This window comes from Chrysemys picta, chromosome 7, assembly GCF_011386835.1.
Source record: "Chrysemys picta bellii isolate R12L10 chromosome 7, ASM1138683v2, whole genome shotgun sequence".
In the NCBI taxonomy this organism is placed as follows: Eukaryota; Metazoa; Chordata; order Testudines; family Emydidae; genus Chrysemys; species Chrysemys picta.
Window position 1 is genome coordinate 70,767,981 of NC_088797.1, and position 17,126 is coordinate 70,785,106.

The following is a 17,126-nucleotide window of genomic DNA, read 5'->3' on the forward strand; positions in this document are numbered from 1 at the left end:
CTGTCTTTTACTTGTAATTTAATATTGTTGAAGAGAATATTTTTTGTGTTCTAAAAATGTTGGACCATAAACCCAGAGTGACATGTTGTTACCTGTGTGATGGCTATTCTTAAATAATCCAATTCTGCCAAAGCTTGTTCCTGTCTCTTAAATTCCAGTTTAGCTGTCTTCATGTGTTTGTTTTGTGTGTCAGCACAATGTGTTTCCATAAAGTCTGTGATTTCAGAAGTAAATGAGTCAGATTGCCAAAAACTTAACACAGATCTTCATACAAACAACAGAAGTACAGATGTAAAGCGTTGTGTTAGTATTTAAACACTGTTTTATAAAGGAATATTGTCTTTTATTATAACTTGTTTTCAGACGAGCAGTAGCAGTGTGAATTTTTCTTTGTGTAAGCTAACTACTACACTAGGTACTCTGTGCACAGCATAAAGATACAGACATGCATAGGAAGAGAAGATGTAATGAGTTTAGTTGTGATACAACAGTGGCCTCTCAAATGATTCTGGAGGTGTGGCACAGCCCTGAATACACTGTAACAATGCACATCAAATAAGTATAAAATAAATGCAATGGAAAATTAAACCCCCATTAAATGGGCTTTTTCTTCACTGGCACTGAGAGAGATACTAGGTACAAATGCCATAACAACATAAGGGAGGTCTACAATCAGTGACAGCTGTGGTGGTAGCTTTCAGTGTTACTCATTAAGTCTGGCCATACACTGTTTTCCCACTATTTCAGTCCATCAGTGAGAAATCTGAATTCTTCATTTGTCACGAGCAATCCGGAAGCATCAGGGAGATTTTTCATCAGCGGCAGCATGTGACAGAAATTCCTAAACTAGAACAAAAGTCCTCCAGGCAGAGGTACTTTACTCCAGTTTCTAATGTGACAGAACCTGCGACAACAGTGTCATTCTAAGACAGGTGAGTGAGATGACAAGTGGTATTGAAATAACCAACTGATGGAGACAGCATTGAGTATCATTGTATTTCAAACTCTGAGCATCATCCTCTGGTTAGTTCAATTTACCCCTATGAAAACTGGGGTTCCCAGTCACATTTATTATTAATTTCCTTATGCACACATCTGATATAGGTGTTGCATAGAACATAAAACAGCAAAAAGTAATTACATTTATGCCATAGATAATTAGCCGCCTGCCCACTTTCTCAAGCAGAGCTGAATGAATGATTCACAATGAACAATTTATAATCCAACTAATTTAGCCTTCCTTATTGTTCCCAGAATATCTGTAAGAAGCAGATTGTGACTTCCTTACATATATTCATTATTGACAATTTTTATTTCCACACTGTAGATTCATTGTGAATGGTTCATGTGGAGCATTTGATATTTGTTTTGTATTGGTTAGTTGTGATTAAAGTCGCAAGGTATTTCAATTCTCTGATTGGATGAAAGCGGAAACACTTCTGGAATGAATACTCACATGAAAATTCTAGTTTTAGTTCCCACCAATGTTAGGGACAGTAAAACTCAATTACTTCATAACTTCATAGATTTTTATTTTTAAGGCCAGAAGGGGTCTTCTACAGAGGTGTGATTACATGATCTAGCAGGCCATGACATTTCACCCAGTTCCCCCAGTACTGAGCCCAATAACTTGTGTTTCCTTGCTTTCTCTCAGAAAACTTAAAAGGAGCACGAGAAGAGCCAACATGAACTCATTTATATATTTGAGGGAATAGTGACAGAAAATTCTTCCAGCTCTACCAACATGTCAACAAAAACTACATCACATAAACATTTTACACTTGGGGTTCTGTAGGATGTGGCCAGTTCTAGAAATGGGTGAATCCAAAGGCGTTTTTCTCTTCATAAAGACACCAGGAAACTATTTTAATGTACATTTATTTTCTATGTGCAAATGTTTTTCTTAACTGTGATCGTTAAAATCGGTCATGTAAATGTATGGCAGCTGATACAATAGACTGCAGCCTGTCACATATTTTAAACAACTTTACAAATATGCATTCTTATCATTAAATCATGAAGGGTCCAAAATGGGCATCCTGTTTTATTCATTGTATGTGGTAAAATAATATTAAATTGGAAATATAAAGTGTAAAGTCTTTTAAAAATACTATTTGAGTGCAATACAATAAGACTATTTTTGTACTAATTGCTTGCTTGATTTAAAAAATTTAAATCAATCACATTTGAATAATACAAGCACTAAAATGTTCCAAAATAGACCATTGTTTTATATATATATAAAAAAAAAAGATTTCAAAATGACCCACCCCACATTCTAAAATCTTGTATGCAAAATTACAGCCCACACAGTTCTTAAATCTATTACAGGGTTTATAATGAAAACACTATGAAACTCCTAATTGCACAATAGCAAGGAGGCCCTGATATTATATCACCGTCCTCCTTGTGGCTTAGCCAGTCACATAATACTAGCTTTGATCTGTTTAAAAAAAAAAAAAAAAAGTGTACTTTAATGTATGTCCAGTAGAATTTTGAAAAGTAAATGGTTGTGAATCTATTCTGACTGACCTTAATCCACCTAAATTGTGTTTTCCATATTGCCAGCCAAATAAGTGTGTAGGAAAGTGTGCATGTGTATGTGTGCACATGTGATATTCTCTATATAGGCCTCTCTCTATTATTTTATATCTATATAGATATAAAAACAATATTTCATATAAAATGTGAACATAAATACAATGGACCTGGGTATACTTAAATACAGATACTATAAACACATACACACAACTTGTGTCTTATACACAGCTTCTGCACTCTCCAAATGTTTAGTCATGATTCTGGTCAGGCCAAACTCCTATTGAATTCAGTCGAGAGGTTGTGTCTGTGTAAGCATTGCATGATAGATCCAGGCAACAGTGCAGTATAGTAGTCACCATAAAAAGCCTTGACAATTACAGTAGTATTTGTGATATTCCACAATGCAAAGATAGGGGTACTGCAAAAAAACACTGTAAAGTTATTTTTATCTGAAAATACTGATTGTACTGTTCTAATGATGATCATTTTGCTAGGCTAAAATGTATCAATAAGGTTAGAAATGAGACAAAGATTAGGTGTTAATGAAAATACAATAGATTTTATGTGTAAGGATATTTTCTATGTTTCAAAATGTTTATAGACCTAATTTTAAAATGTATATATTTTTTGAGGAAAAGAGAATTGGTGAATTAATTAATCCCCAAGGATCTGTACTGGCACCAGTGCTGTTCAACATATTCATAAATGATCAGGTAAAAGGGGCAAACAGGGAGGTGGCAAAGTTTGCAGATGATAAAAAATTACTCAAGATTAAGTCCAAAACAAACTGTGAAGAGTTACAAAGGAAGGTCTCACAAAACAGCGTGACTGGGCAACAAAATGGCAGATGAAATTCAGTGTTGATAAATGCAAAGTAATTCACATTGGAAAACGTAATCCCAACTAGACATACAAAACAGTGGGGTCTAAATTAGCTGTTCCCACTCAAGAAAGAGATCTTGGAGTCATTTTAGGGAGTTCTCTGAAAGCATCTGCTCAATGTGCAGTGGTAGTCAAAAAAGCTAACAGAATGTTAGAAAGCATTAGGGAAGGGATAGATAATAAATAATCATAATGCCACTATATTAAATCCATGATACACCCACATCTTGAATACTGTGTGCAGTTCTGGTTGCTCCAGCTCAGAAAAATACATTAGAATTGGAAAAAGCACAGAAGGGCAACATAAATGATTAAGGATATGGAACAGCTTCCATATGATGAGAGATTTAAAAGACTGGGACTGGTCTGCTTAGAAAAGGAGGGATTTAATATATGGAGATATGCCTATCTCATAGAGCTGGAAGGGACCCTGAAAGGTCATCAAATCTAGCCCCCTGCCTTCATTAGCGGGACCAAGTACTGATTTTGCCCCAGATCCCTAAGTGGCCCCCTCAAGGATTGAACTTACAACCCTGGGTTTAGCAGGCCAATGCTCAAACCACTGAGTTGTCCCTCCCCCTGGTGATTGTGGGTTGTGATTCATAAAATCATGAATGGTGTGGAGAAAGTGATTAAGGAAGTGTTATTTGGCCCTTCACATAACACATGAACCCGGGATCACCCAATGAAATTAATAATCAGCAGGTTTAAAACAAAAATAAGGAAGTACCTCTTCACATAACACAAAGGCCTGGTCTACACTGGGGGGGGGGGTGTCGATGTAAGATACGCAACTTCAGCTACGGGAATACAGTAGCTGAAGTCGACATATCTTATTCCGACTTACCTCCCATCCTCACGGTGCGGGATTGATGGCCGCGGCTCCCCCGTCGACTCCGCTACCGCCGCTCGCTCCGGAGGAGTTCCAGAGTCGACGGGGAGCGCGTTTGGGGATCGATATATTGCGTCTTAACGAGACGAGATATATCGATTCCCGATAAATCGATCGCTACCTGCTGATACGGCGGGTAGTCTGGACGTACCCAAAATCAACCTGTGGAACTTCTTGCCAGGCGATGTTGAGAAGTCCAAAAGTACAACCGGGTTCAAAAAAGAACTAGATAAGTTCGTGGAGGACAGGTCCATCAATGATTATTAGCCAAGATGGTCAGGGATGCAACCCCATGTTCTGGGTGTCCATAAACTCTGACTACCAGAAGCAGGGGATGGATCACTCGATAAATTGCCCTGTTCTGTTCACTCTCTGAAGCATCTAGCACTGGCCACTGTTGGAAGACCGGGATAGATGGACCACTGGTCTGACCCAGTATGGCCATTCTTATGACTTCTAAATTGGATGGTATTTTGCTAATTATTAAACTTTCACTTCTCTTTAAAACTGGAACTGCAAAGATTAGACACATGGTTGTCATATTAGCACATGTTTTCAAAGTTCAAATGAACTTAATAGAAGGTTCATTTTTTACATTCACCAGGTTTTAGACTTCTTACCACTAATAAACATTTTCATCCAAACAATCAAAGCCTGAACAGTGTAGTTTCACACAGCATGCATATACATGTATGTGCATTTTAAAATTAATTTTCTATGTTTTCACAATGAATGATTAGTGGATTAATCAGTAGCCATACTTCAAAAACTAGGCAAGACTCCACAAAAACAAAGCGCCATGTATATTAGATGCACAAAATGACAGTTTCATCATAAACTTCCCTTCCAGAAAACTCCTCTTAACTTCACTTTCACTTAAAAGCACAGAAAAGTGCTTAAATAAAGAAACCTAAGTGCCCAATCCTGACAACACAATGTGAATAGCTTTACCTAATGCAAGCAGTCTCATTGAAGTCAATGGGACTACTCATGTGAGTAAAGATACATGCATAAATGTTTGCAGGATCAGGCCCTAAATAATGATTTTTATTCCACTGGCAAGAGGTATGAAAAATATGGCTAGGAAAGGTAACCTATGAAATAGTAGCTTTGATCTAGGTATCTCTAACCCTAAAATATTTTGCTATTGTCCCCAAAACAAATCCTTATCAGTCAACATACACAGACAGGGCATAGATAAATGTACTGTACATGTACAAAAGTGAAAGGAATACTTATCAAGAACTGCTTGAGTAAAGCTGGATCATTCACAAATATAGTATCCATTATATAAATGGTTTCTTATGCATATTTCTTATTTACTAATTTTGTGGAGAGGAATCCCAAATGATGACTTTCAGTAACAGCAAATATGTTTTTGAAAGAATATTTTTCTAACAGTGGCCATGATTCCTTTGTTTACTTATTTTTGTAGTGTGACATGATTTTTCTAATTTAACATCTGTTCATGCTAAGGGATATGTGTGTGTGTGTGCCTGTGCACGCTGTGGCATTTCCATTTATTAATGATCCTCTGCAATTACGCACAGTCACATCCATTAGCTGAGTTAAGACAATTAAACTTTGTCTTAAATTTACCTGAAGTACTTAGCTCCTTTAGTGGGGCTAATACAGCACATTTCTTTAAAAAATCCAGCCTGCTTGTATGATTTACCAGCTGCCATGTTTAAATGATGTGCTAATCACAAATGGTAAGAACATTTTAAAATATTCGTTAAATGTATTTTTGATGTTGGGGAAATAATTTTCAAAGTTTCTCCATTAAATGTGTGAGTAGTCATAAAACCTTTAAAAGGAGTGATATCACCTAATGTAACAATTGTTGCGTCGTTGTATCAAACTAAGTGCTTGATTCTATCCATGCTGAAATGGATTCGTAGCTAATAGCTGATTTTCCAAAATGTTTGCTGAAACATACATCAGTGTGTTAAGAGAAAGATCAAACAATAAATATTTTAAAATAATTTCCTTATTCTATACTACAGAAAAATGTCTTCAAAAGTACTCGGCCTCACTGGGAAATTTGTAGAAGCTTAAACAAATAGTGAGAGAGAGAGTGATGTACATATTTTGAATACAAGTAATGAAGCTTATGCTATCTGTCTCTGGTTTTTATTGGCTCCCAAATATAAAAGACCAAAATGTGGATGGTATTTTCAAAAGCCCTCAGTGTTGGCCTAACTCTGCTCCCATTGAAATCAGTGAAAGTTTGATCATTGACTTCGATGAGTAGAGATACTGAGTGCTATTGAAAATCCTTCCCAAAATAAAGATATAATAAGGATGGAGTTTAAGTAAGATATTTCTGACAGGAAAGCTTAATTTCTCATATTGCCAGTAGATGCCCTTAGGTTCCAATTCTGAAGCATACTCCTACTGCATTTGGATGAGATGAATATGTATTCTCAAAGATTTTGGCTCAGGTTGGTAGAGATCTCATTAGAACAATTTGTGAAACTTTGGACTGTCATACGCAAACCCATGATTTTAGCCCTGATTGGGCTATGAAATTTAATCCCGGTCTAAACCTACTATAGATCCAAACCCTACTTCTTTGACCCTTCCCTTGTTTCACTGTCTGTCAAGATTTTATATTCTACCTGTGTTTTTGGGGGCCATTATAAATGAGACATTTAGGTTTCAAGCCTGGTTTACTCCTAAAACTTAGGTTGACCTCACAGCATCACTCAGGGCTGTGAAAAACTTCATGCCTTGTGTGACAGAGTTAGGTTCCCAACTCCCACACTGTAACGAAGATAGGTCAATGGAAGAATTCCTTCGTCAGTCTAGCTACTGCCTCTTGGAGAAGTGGATTAACTACATTGACACAATAATCCTTTGTCACGGTAGTAAGTGTCTATGCTACAGTGGCATAGCTGCAGTGCTGCAACTGTGCTATTATAGTGATTGTAATGTAAACATAGAAAAATGGGGCTTTCCCCTTGACATTACACTTCCTCTGAAAGAGGGATGAGGCTAGCACTGCTGTGTTCTTTTTCCTAAAAGTAATATTTAATAAGTGCCAGTTTCACAGTTCTCTTCTAATTCACTGCATACAATTTACTACACCTGAAATATTTTTAACTGATAAACAGAACTGATTGAATAATTACATACAATTGTTTGCTTTATCAAAAAGCTTGATGTTCCACCTGAACTTTGGAATAATGTTTCAGACGTTATTTGGGGCGGGGGATAGGAAAAATTGTTCCCCCTTCTTAAAAGATTAAGAGTCTGATTCTGAAATTCTTACATGCCTAAGGACTCATTGAAATCAGTGAAAGTACAGGTTCAAGAAAAGATTACTCATGGCAGTAAGGTTTCAAGATATGGCTCTAAGTGTCCAGCAATTCACCAACAATAATAATACTCACACACTTTATATACCGTATACTAGCAATACAGGAGGAGGTAAGAGATTTGGAGTGATCTCAGAAAAAGCCGTAGGGCCATCAAAGTTCAGGGAAAAGATTCCCTTTGAGGTCAGTGGGATTAGGTACAAAATGATTTGGTGTATGTTGCTGGCAGACTGTTTGCCGCCAGTAAGGATTTTGACTCCATGGAAGGTGAACAAGATCATAATGAACCTTCAAAGAGGTAAGTAAAGGGATGCTTTAAAGGCCATTGAAGTCAATGGAAAGATTCCCATTGACTCCAGTGGGCTTTGTATCAATCCCTGAAGGAGAAGTGTAAGAAGCAGGAAGTTTAAACACACTAGAAATATATCTAAGAAGTGAGATAATTGTTTTGTTTTAAAATTGAATTGATTTTTAAGGATTCAGAGAACCAACCAAAAAGACACAAGCAAATATTGCAATGCTCTCTTGAGGGGCCTTTCAGTAACAGTGCCAATGACAATTTCACAAGCAAGAGATTTGGCTCGCCTCTGTAATTTTTAGGGATTTGGATCTTGATTCAGGAAATCAATTAAGCACTTGCATAAATGCTCCCCTGAATAGATATTCTGGGGCCTAATTCATGAATAACAAAGATAACTGAAATTAGTTTATACTTATAATTTTTATCAAGGATAAGACCTGAAAATCTCATCCGATGCTCTATGAAAAATAGAAACCTGCCTTCCCAGTACCATTTGTTAGACTGAATTGTGACAAATTTGTTAAATCTTGAGCAAATAAGGATGATACAGGTCTTGTACAAACATTACTGAGCACATTTTCATAACACAGACATTTTTTCACACTTATAAACAAATATGTATGTAATAAATTACATTTCAAGCCTATAAAAATGCATTCTTGCTAATTAATGGATTAATTTTACAGCAGTTAATTATTTGATTAAAAGATAATTAACTGAAATGAATGTTTTTATTACATCATTTTGATTAACTCAAATGACTTTGCTTTAAGTTTTACAAAAACAATTGCCTCTGTCTATGAAGACTGAAAAATTTGTCTGTTTTAAATGAATAACTAGAACAATTATTTGTAGAGTGTCTTACCATTACAATTTTTAACATTAAGAATATAACATTAAAAATGTTACTTTTACTGCCCTTTGACTCTGAAGTGCCACTCAGAAGAATAGCTACAGATAAGCCTTATTGCTGTAGTATGTTTTTAAAGTACTGTAGGAATGTAACTATTGCCATACAAGATCAGAACATGGCTCATGTAGGCCAGTACCCCTCCACTGGCAGTGGCCAGTAATTTATGCTTCAAGAGAAAGGAAAAGAGGAGGAAATACCCTATTGTGCACCTTGCCAATTGTGGGGTCTATATGGGGTCAAATATCTCCTGGATATCAACAGGGCAAAAGCTTAATGTACATCCTAAAGCAGGAGTTCTGATTGAGCTCTTTATATTTTGCATATCTATAATCCTCTTTACCACAATGCTATTTTTAGGAAGTGTAAATCAGTTTGAAGTTTCCATTAATGAAAAACCTTGTTAGTTGCATCATCATCCTGTTATAAATTTGACTTGTTCTCACTGCCAATACAGCTATGTCCTCCGCACTTTAACTACTGAAACAAGCAATCTCCTGGTAACTGGTGTAGCCTTGAAGTCTATGCTGCATAAAGAAAGAAAAATGATTTTTCACAGCCATGGACCAAGAAATTGTCATTTAAAAACCATCCAAAACCTGTTAGAACACTTCAGAAGTCAGAAAGGCCTGACTTTACATACTTAACAGGCTGTCATATTGGCCTCTTTGTAATTTTATGTTAAATAAATTTAGTTTTAATATTCTTCAGGTAACATTTCCTATTTAATATTCTTCAGCTAACATCAGCTCCAAAAATAGAATGTGGTGAGGAGGAAAGTGAGATGCTCTCAAAGCTGAGAGTTCTATACTTCCTGTTCATATCTTCTTATTTGCCCAAATTAATTTTTTTAAATATAAAGTCTTGCTTTAGACTAATCTGATTGGGAAATTCTTTTTTAACCATTCAAGCAAGGAGTCAAGGGATTCATGGGCTCAGACCATGGACCATATTTTATTCTTTGTCCCTTCATCAGAAAAGCCTTTTTTGAAACAATGACTACAAACTAATCATAAAAGCATGCCCTGTGCTGCAGATATCCAGATCCAAACTTCCCCAAAGTGCAGGGACATTTGGTTCTGGTGTTCCAATTTGGGCCCATCTCAACTAATTTTAAAACACAAATATCCTTGGTAATAAAAACAATGCCACTATATTAGATTATGGAAATGTTACCTGAAGAATATTAAAACTAAATATATTTAACATAGAACATTTTTTAACAATTGGTCTATAGGTAACATTGTTCTTTTACTACTTGTACTCCTCAGACACGAAGATTAGTTTGTAAATGAAGTAATTGGAGTTTGGAGTCAAACTGCAGCAGTTTTGTGGGCAGTTTAAACCTCCGCCTCATAGTTAAGGGTTCCAACAACATTGCCTTGGATTACGTATATAGGTTCAGAAACTGAATAGCATAGAAATCATTGTGTGGCCTTACTATTCCATTTTAGTGAACACATTAAGCAGTTTCTTGTCTTTGTGCCTGCCCATTTATAAATAAATCTATATTATATATAAAAAAGGACACACTGTTAATGATATCGGCTTGGATTTGGTCTTCTGTATATTGTACATTTTTGGAGGGGGTTTTTTTGTGTGTGTGTGCATAAAGCTATTTTTTCTGTCGGGTGGATGTAATGAGCACAATACTGATTATGCAATAAAATGTATTAAATGCTGATGTCAGTTGTTTTGTATTAAAACACTAAGCTACTTGGTTAAAGCACCATGTAGTATTCCCTGTACTAGAGCTACTGGGTGTGTTTTATAGAAGCTTATTTTTTGCTCCAAATTGGTTTGGTACTTGATTTTTTTTTTTAAGATAAGTTTTGAGACCTATGTTGAATCCATCATAATGGATGAAAGCAGCAAATCCATCTAGCATGGGATGCTGCCTCACTCCAGAACTGGCTAATATTGCTCCATAAGAAAGTGTATTTTAAAAGAAAGGAAAATGCACTCAATCATTTCTGCAATGATGTATTCAGACTAACCAGAATTTCATATGAAGTCTGAGATTTGATTACCCTGACTCTTTTTAGGCTGAGGATGTTTTCACTGTCTTTCATATTACTAAAGATCTTAGTCAATTTCTAAACTCGATACAAGGATCCTCTCACAAGAAGCTCCTTGCAGAATAAAAGCCTTAATCTGAATATTCATGGCAGGGATTGTACCTTCTCTCTGTTTTGACAGGTACCTTGCCCATCTGGGTAAGGTGACAAGTGCCTTAGAAATAGTTTGGAAACAAGCCACTGTAGTACTCTAGCACTGAATAACTGGACAGGATTCATGGTTTGTCTTATCAGTCTGTTATACAGAATGGGGAATGAGTGGGAAGTAGCCTGGGCTCTGTGGCCCATTACACTGCCAATACAGATACACTCATGGCAGGAGAAGTCATCTACTACTAGTGCAAACTAGTAGAAAATTACTTTCCTCTGAAGCAAGAGAGGAAGCCAGGGTCCAGACTGTGACTCTAAGTGTTGATTAGGTCCCTGTTCTGCTCCTGGGACAGTACAGCTGTATGTGGCCCTTTACTCAGGACTTGCAATAAAGCCCTAAATGCTCGATCTTGCAAGATCTTGAGTGCTTCCTGAGTTTCCTTAACACACTGTACTCCCACTAAGAAATTGGCATCCAGAACCAGGCCCTGGCTGTGACTACATTTATCAATTCCCTGAAATAACATTAGGGGCAGAGGATGCAATTGCTTTGGCAAATGGGAAGAATCCATCCCCAGGCACAGTAAAAATTGTGAAAAAAACTATTTAATTCAGTACTTATCATGTATAATGTTCAGTTACAAAAGGAAGAATGCTTCTACTATTGTCCTGCATGCCAAGCATAGCACACACAAAAAGCCGTCAGAAAAGCATCTAAGTAACCCTACGCACCTCTCATATGGGCAATAAACTAAAATTAGACAAACCAGAACCATAGAAAATTGTGCTGATGTACTCAAGGTCCTAAGAGACATGGGATTCTGAGCGTCTAAAACATATATCCATCCATAGATTACTACTCTTTCAGGAATTAATTTTTGTGTCAATCAGTGAACATTTGTTGAAAAAGTTGACCACACCCTAATTAATAAAAAAGTTGAAGTCAATAAAATTTGAATGATAGCCGTGCAGAATAAGTTGGCATTCTACCTAAAGGGCATGTCTACACTTAAACTGCTGCATTGGTGCAGCTGCGCTGCTGTAGCACTTTAATGAAAATGCTCTAAACTGCAAGAATAGAGCTCTCCCATGCGTGTAGTTAATCCACCTCCCCGAAAAGTGATAGCTATGTCTGCAGGATTTTTCACACCCCTGAGCAATGAAGTTATACCGATATAGGTCTGTAGTGTAGACCAGACCTTTAATGGCATGGGGATTGATTCTGTTCTGTCAGTGGAAATAAGAAGTAAGTCCATTAAATGTCAGTGGAGGCTACACCAATGTCAAATTAGCAGTGAGATCAAAATCAAGCCCACACAGTATAATCAAAGGGTCAAGGGCATCTCTAATATAAGTCCACTAATTCTAGTGAAATTTCAGCAGGGATGAATTTGACTCATTACATGCTCTTAACATAAAGGTAGGCTTAATGAAAGAATAATAATAAAATAGATTGGAAAAAATTCTTTCCCTCCCTCCCCCGCAACACTTCCATTTTCCCCTAAGTGTTTTTCTCTTTCATCATCCAGTCATTCAGATGACTGTGCTTTCCAGCTCCTCACCTTTCCTCTTCCTCCCACCCCCCAAGCTGCATCCCTGAAGCTTGTTCAAATATTCACAAACAGTTGTTATCATCTGGGATAAATTAATCTTCTTTGATATTCATTCCACCTTCTTTCATAACAGGCTGTGCCACCTTAAAAAAAAACAAACTCAGATCCTCAGAAAGCTCTAGCAAGGTGGGATATACACAAGTGAAAAGGACAGGGTGATAGTTACTTTTTCCTTCAATTTCTCAATTTCACGCTCAAGCCAAATCAAGAAAGTTTAAGAGCAGTGGACAAATAATAATACTTAGTGGATACACAGCTGTTTTAATTGCCAAATGCTGTACAAAGGAATAAGCATAATGTCCAGTATAGTCTGCTACTTTTACCAGACTATTAATATTTATGTATGGGTTTGGCAGCAACAGTTATGCATGGCTCTGTACAATGGACACAAAGACAGTCACTGACATGAAGAGCTTACGTTAACAACGGATTCATATTTCAAAGGTTTTTGAGACCAATCTTCTGCCAAGATCCAAATGTGGGACAAAAGCAAAATGAAGGGCACAATACATTTAATAGCTACCATGGCCAGAAGGAACCACTGTGATTATCTAATCTGCCTTTAAGTGCAGGAAACTTAAAACAATGTGTAATGAGTGTGATACAGCATGGCCAGAGGGCAGCAGGAGAGGGTTAGAAGGGAGCCTTATTCCCTGTAGAGGGAAGAAAGTTTGCTATAGATTAATTAGAGCACCTGAAGCCAATTAGAGCACCTGAAGTCTCTCACCTGATAAAACCCCCCAGATGGGAACGAGTTGGAGCAGAGAGGATTGGCGTTGGCAGGGCCGGCTCCAGGCACCAGCTTAACAAGCAGGTGCTTGGGGCGGCACCTGCAGCAATTCGGGGACGGCAGGTCCCTCACTCCCTCTAGGAGCGAAGGACCTGCCGCCGAACTGCCGCCACCGATCGCAGCTTTTTTTTTTTTTCCCAATTGCCGCCACCGATCGCGACCGTGGCTTTTTTTTTTTTTTGCTTGGGGGCGGCAGAAATGCTGGAGCCGGCCCTGGGTATTGGAGCAGAGAACAGTTTGAAGGAGTAGAAACAGTGGATTGGTGTTGGAGCAGTTTGGAGGGAAGCAGAGGGAAGTTTGGAGAAGTGCTGCGGTGAGCTAAGAAGATCAAGACCCTAGGTAAAGGGACACCTGGCTTGTGCAGAGGAAGGGCAGGAGAGGGAAGTAGCCCAGGGGAAGGAACCACTAGTTCAAGTGGTTTACCGCTATCCTTAGGGCCCCTGGGCTGGGACCGGGAGTAGAGGGCAGGCCCGGATCCCTCCCTCTCCACTCCCCTCCTCTAGGACACTAGTGGGGCATTTAATATCCCAGTTCAGGGACAAGAAATGGTGCCCTGAACCTTCTTTCCCTCCCCCCAGCCCCCAAGAAGAGAAAGTGTGAGACCCATCATAGTAGTGCCGGCAATTTGCCACACGAGGTACAGCGATGGGGCAGCGTAGACAATCTTACACAGGCACTGTTTGCGCTGTATCTGTTTCGTGGTTAAAGAAAGGACTTCAGTCTCCATGGATGTCAGATAAAGGTTGCAATGCTTCAAAATGCTTTATAACATGAAGAATCTTCACACTAGCCTCCTGAGAAAGGTAAGTAGTATTACCTGCTGTTTACAGATGGGGAAACTGCAACATGGAGAACAAGTGAAGTTACCCTTTCCATGACTTTGTCAAGGCTCACACAGAGTCAGAACTAGAATTCAGGCTTTCCCATAGGCCAGACATATATGTTGATTCTACTATACATACTACTATTCCGGTGGCCTCATGTGTAGATTTCAATGGAATATGTAATAGTCCATGCCAGCAAGATATCTGAACAGGAGCAGTAACAAAGGGCTTATACAATATAATGTGGAATAAAAAGCCAAAGTGAGGGACTTAAGGAAAAAATATATGGCGAGAAACCTACAATTTTGTGGGAAAGTTTCCTTTAGGTTGTTTAAAATTGTCTGTATCTTAGTTGCATGGGTTTGAGCATGGGCCTGTTAAACTCAGGGTTGTGAATTCAATCCTTAAGGGGGCCATTTAGGGAACTGGGGCAAAATCAGTACTTGGTCCTGCTAGTGAAGGCAGGGGACTGGACTCGATGACCTTTCAAGGTCCCTTCCAGTTCTATGAGATAGGTATATCTCCATATATTTATTTCTGATATTAATAATTTCTAACCCTAAAAACCAGGGAGGAGGAGGGCAGAGGGCAGCAGTTTTACATGGACTCGTTGGAATTATGTCACCATTAGACAACTGTAGCACTTCACAAATAGTCCCATATCTAGACAAACTGACTATTTTTTCTGAGTTTCATTTTTGAAAGCCAAGAAAAAAAATAAACCTCACCAGACATAATTTTTGTTTTTCACACACATTTATTTTATCCTGGCTTGAGAGGCTAAAAAAAAATATTTGGGCTCTGAAAGGTTGCTTTTTCCTTTCTGTTTTGTGATCTAATTCAGATTACCCTGTCAAGCCTGGGTTCTGCTTTTATATCAGTTTTATTTTCCATACTTCAGCCACTGCTTTACTCCCACCATCCCACACACGCGCTGAACAAAAAAACCAAAACAACCAACCCAAAAAAAAAAAAAAAAAGGGAAAAAAGGTCACAGCTAACACTGTTCTGGGGAATTCTTCTTTTCTTTAGATTCCAGCCATCACTGGCCACATCCTGTCCCACAACTGTACTGATTTAGGAAGAGAAATGCCTAAATTTTTAGCAAAATACCTTATTTTTCCTGTCTCTCTCTAAAATAGCTTTTCTACACCATTTTTTAAATGGAATTTAAAGGTGTGTCCCTATTTCTTCACCAAATGTATAGCTTTCAGATTTTGGAAGGAGTGCAACTATATCTTTAAGAAAAATGCTCAGGCTGAAATTAATTATACCTCAAGATGAGTAAGTTTCCTGAATGTCTTACTCCATTATGTCTTTACAAACGAAACACTAGCTCTTCTCTCAGCTGTAAAGACTAAGATACCTAAACTCTTATTTTTTGAAGAATCAGCAACCTGTAACCTTTTTTCCTTCTCCCAATTTGGAGAGAAAAGCTCCTTGGAGATTGGGCGTATCCTATAGAAACCAAAACGGAGGAAATAGACACAGAGAGAGTAATGTGGCTTGTCTGCCTATTAAGAAAGGATAGAAGAAAAACAAGTCAAAATCATATAGACCCCAGAAGGATATTTTCACAGTAGGGGGAATCTTAATTTTTATATAGGGTGGCTCACATCTTAATGGAGACACTATATCAAAGACCATCTTTACTGCTAGTCACTACTGCATCGACCACTTCCTCACACACTCATAATAGTATAACATCTCTGTGGCAATGACAGCTTTCATGGAAAAGAAATATTTAGAAAGTCACACAATGAGACAGCACAATGTGACTAGCTAACTCTCTATATATCCACCCGCATGGACTGTTGAAAACTGCTGCTGTGCTACGTCATTGCATTAGTTATGGGAATGACTTTGGTGCAGCAGCACTTATTACCACCGCCATCCCTCCTTGCACTTGCATATAATGTTATATCTAGGGAACTTATAAAATTCTGACATAAATAAAAGCACACATGTGGGTCAATAGTAACTCCTATCTATGTATTACTACAGAGAACAGACTTATACTGTACTGTTAAAGTGGAGAGCCAAACAGAATGCTAGTAAAGAGCATGGCACGGAGGGGAGGCATTCCTCCTCTTACCCTATATTGTAGAAAAATCCTATTATTTTCAAGGGAAGTAGTACCTACGCCTACCTAGTTTCAGGGGAGTCCTCCAAAGAAAACATTTAGAAACCTGCCTTTAATCTAAACCAAAAACACATACTTTCTATGAAAGCAGACGGCTTTATCCTCTATATACTTATTTACTCTTGTTTAGTATATTGTAATGGTGTGTGTGGGGGGGGGGGGGGGAGGGTAGGTAGGAAACTCTATAACTTGATAGGATTAAGTCTCATCACAAGGAAAAAGCCTTTGTAAGTCAAGAGGGCACCCATCTCAGTTACCTGAAATCCTATCTGTCAAGCCTTTCTCCTTGACCAGGAAAAACCTACATCTTGTACATTTTCCCTACATGCTGACTCTCATCTTTAGCTAACCAGATGCTAATGGAACAGAGCAGCGGAATAGAAGGGAGAGCAAAGATTAAAACAGACAAGGAGCAGTGAAGGAGTTGTCAGTACACATGGAGTTTGTAACAGAATAGATTGCCCCTTTCTGGGCTAGAAGCCTGAGGCCAGCCTAGATATTAAGGAGACACACCTAATAAAAATAATAAATAATAATAATTAATGGAGATATCCCATCTCCTAGAACTGGATGGGGCCTTGAAAGGTCATTGAGTCCAGCCCCCTGCCTTCACTAGGCAGGACCAAGTACTGATTTTGCCCAAGACCCCCAAATGGCCCTTTCAAGGATTGAACTCACAATCCTAGGTTTAGCAGGCTAATGTGCAAACAACTGAGCTATCCCTCCCCCACCTGAGTGGAAA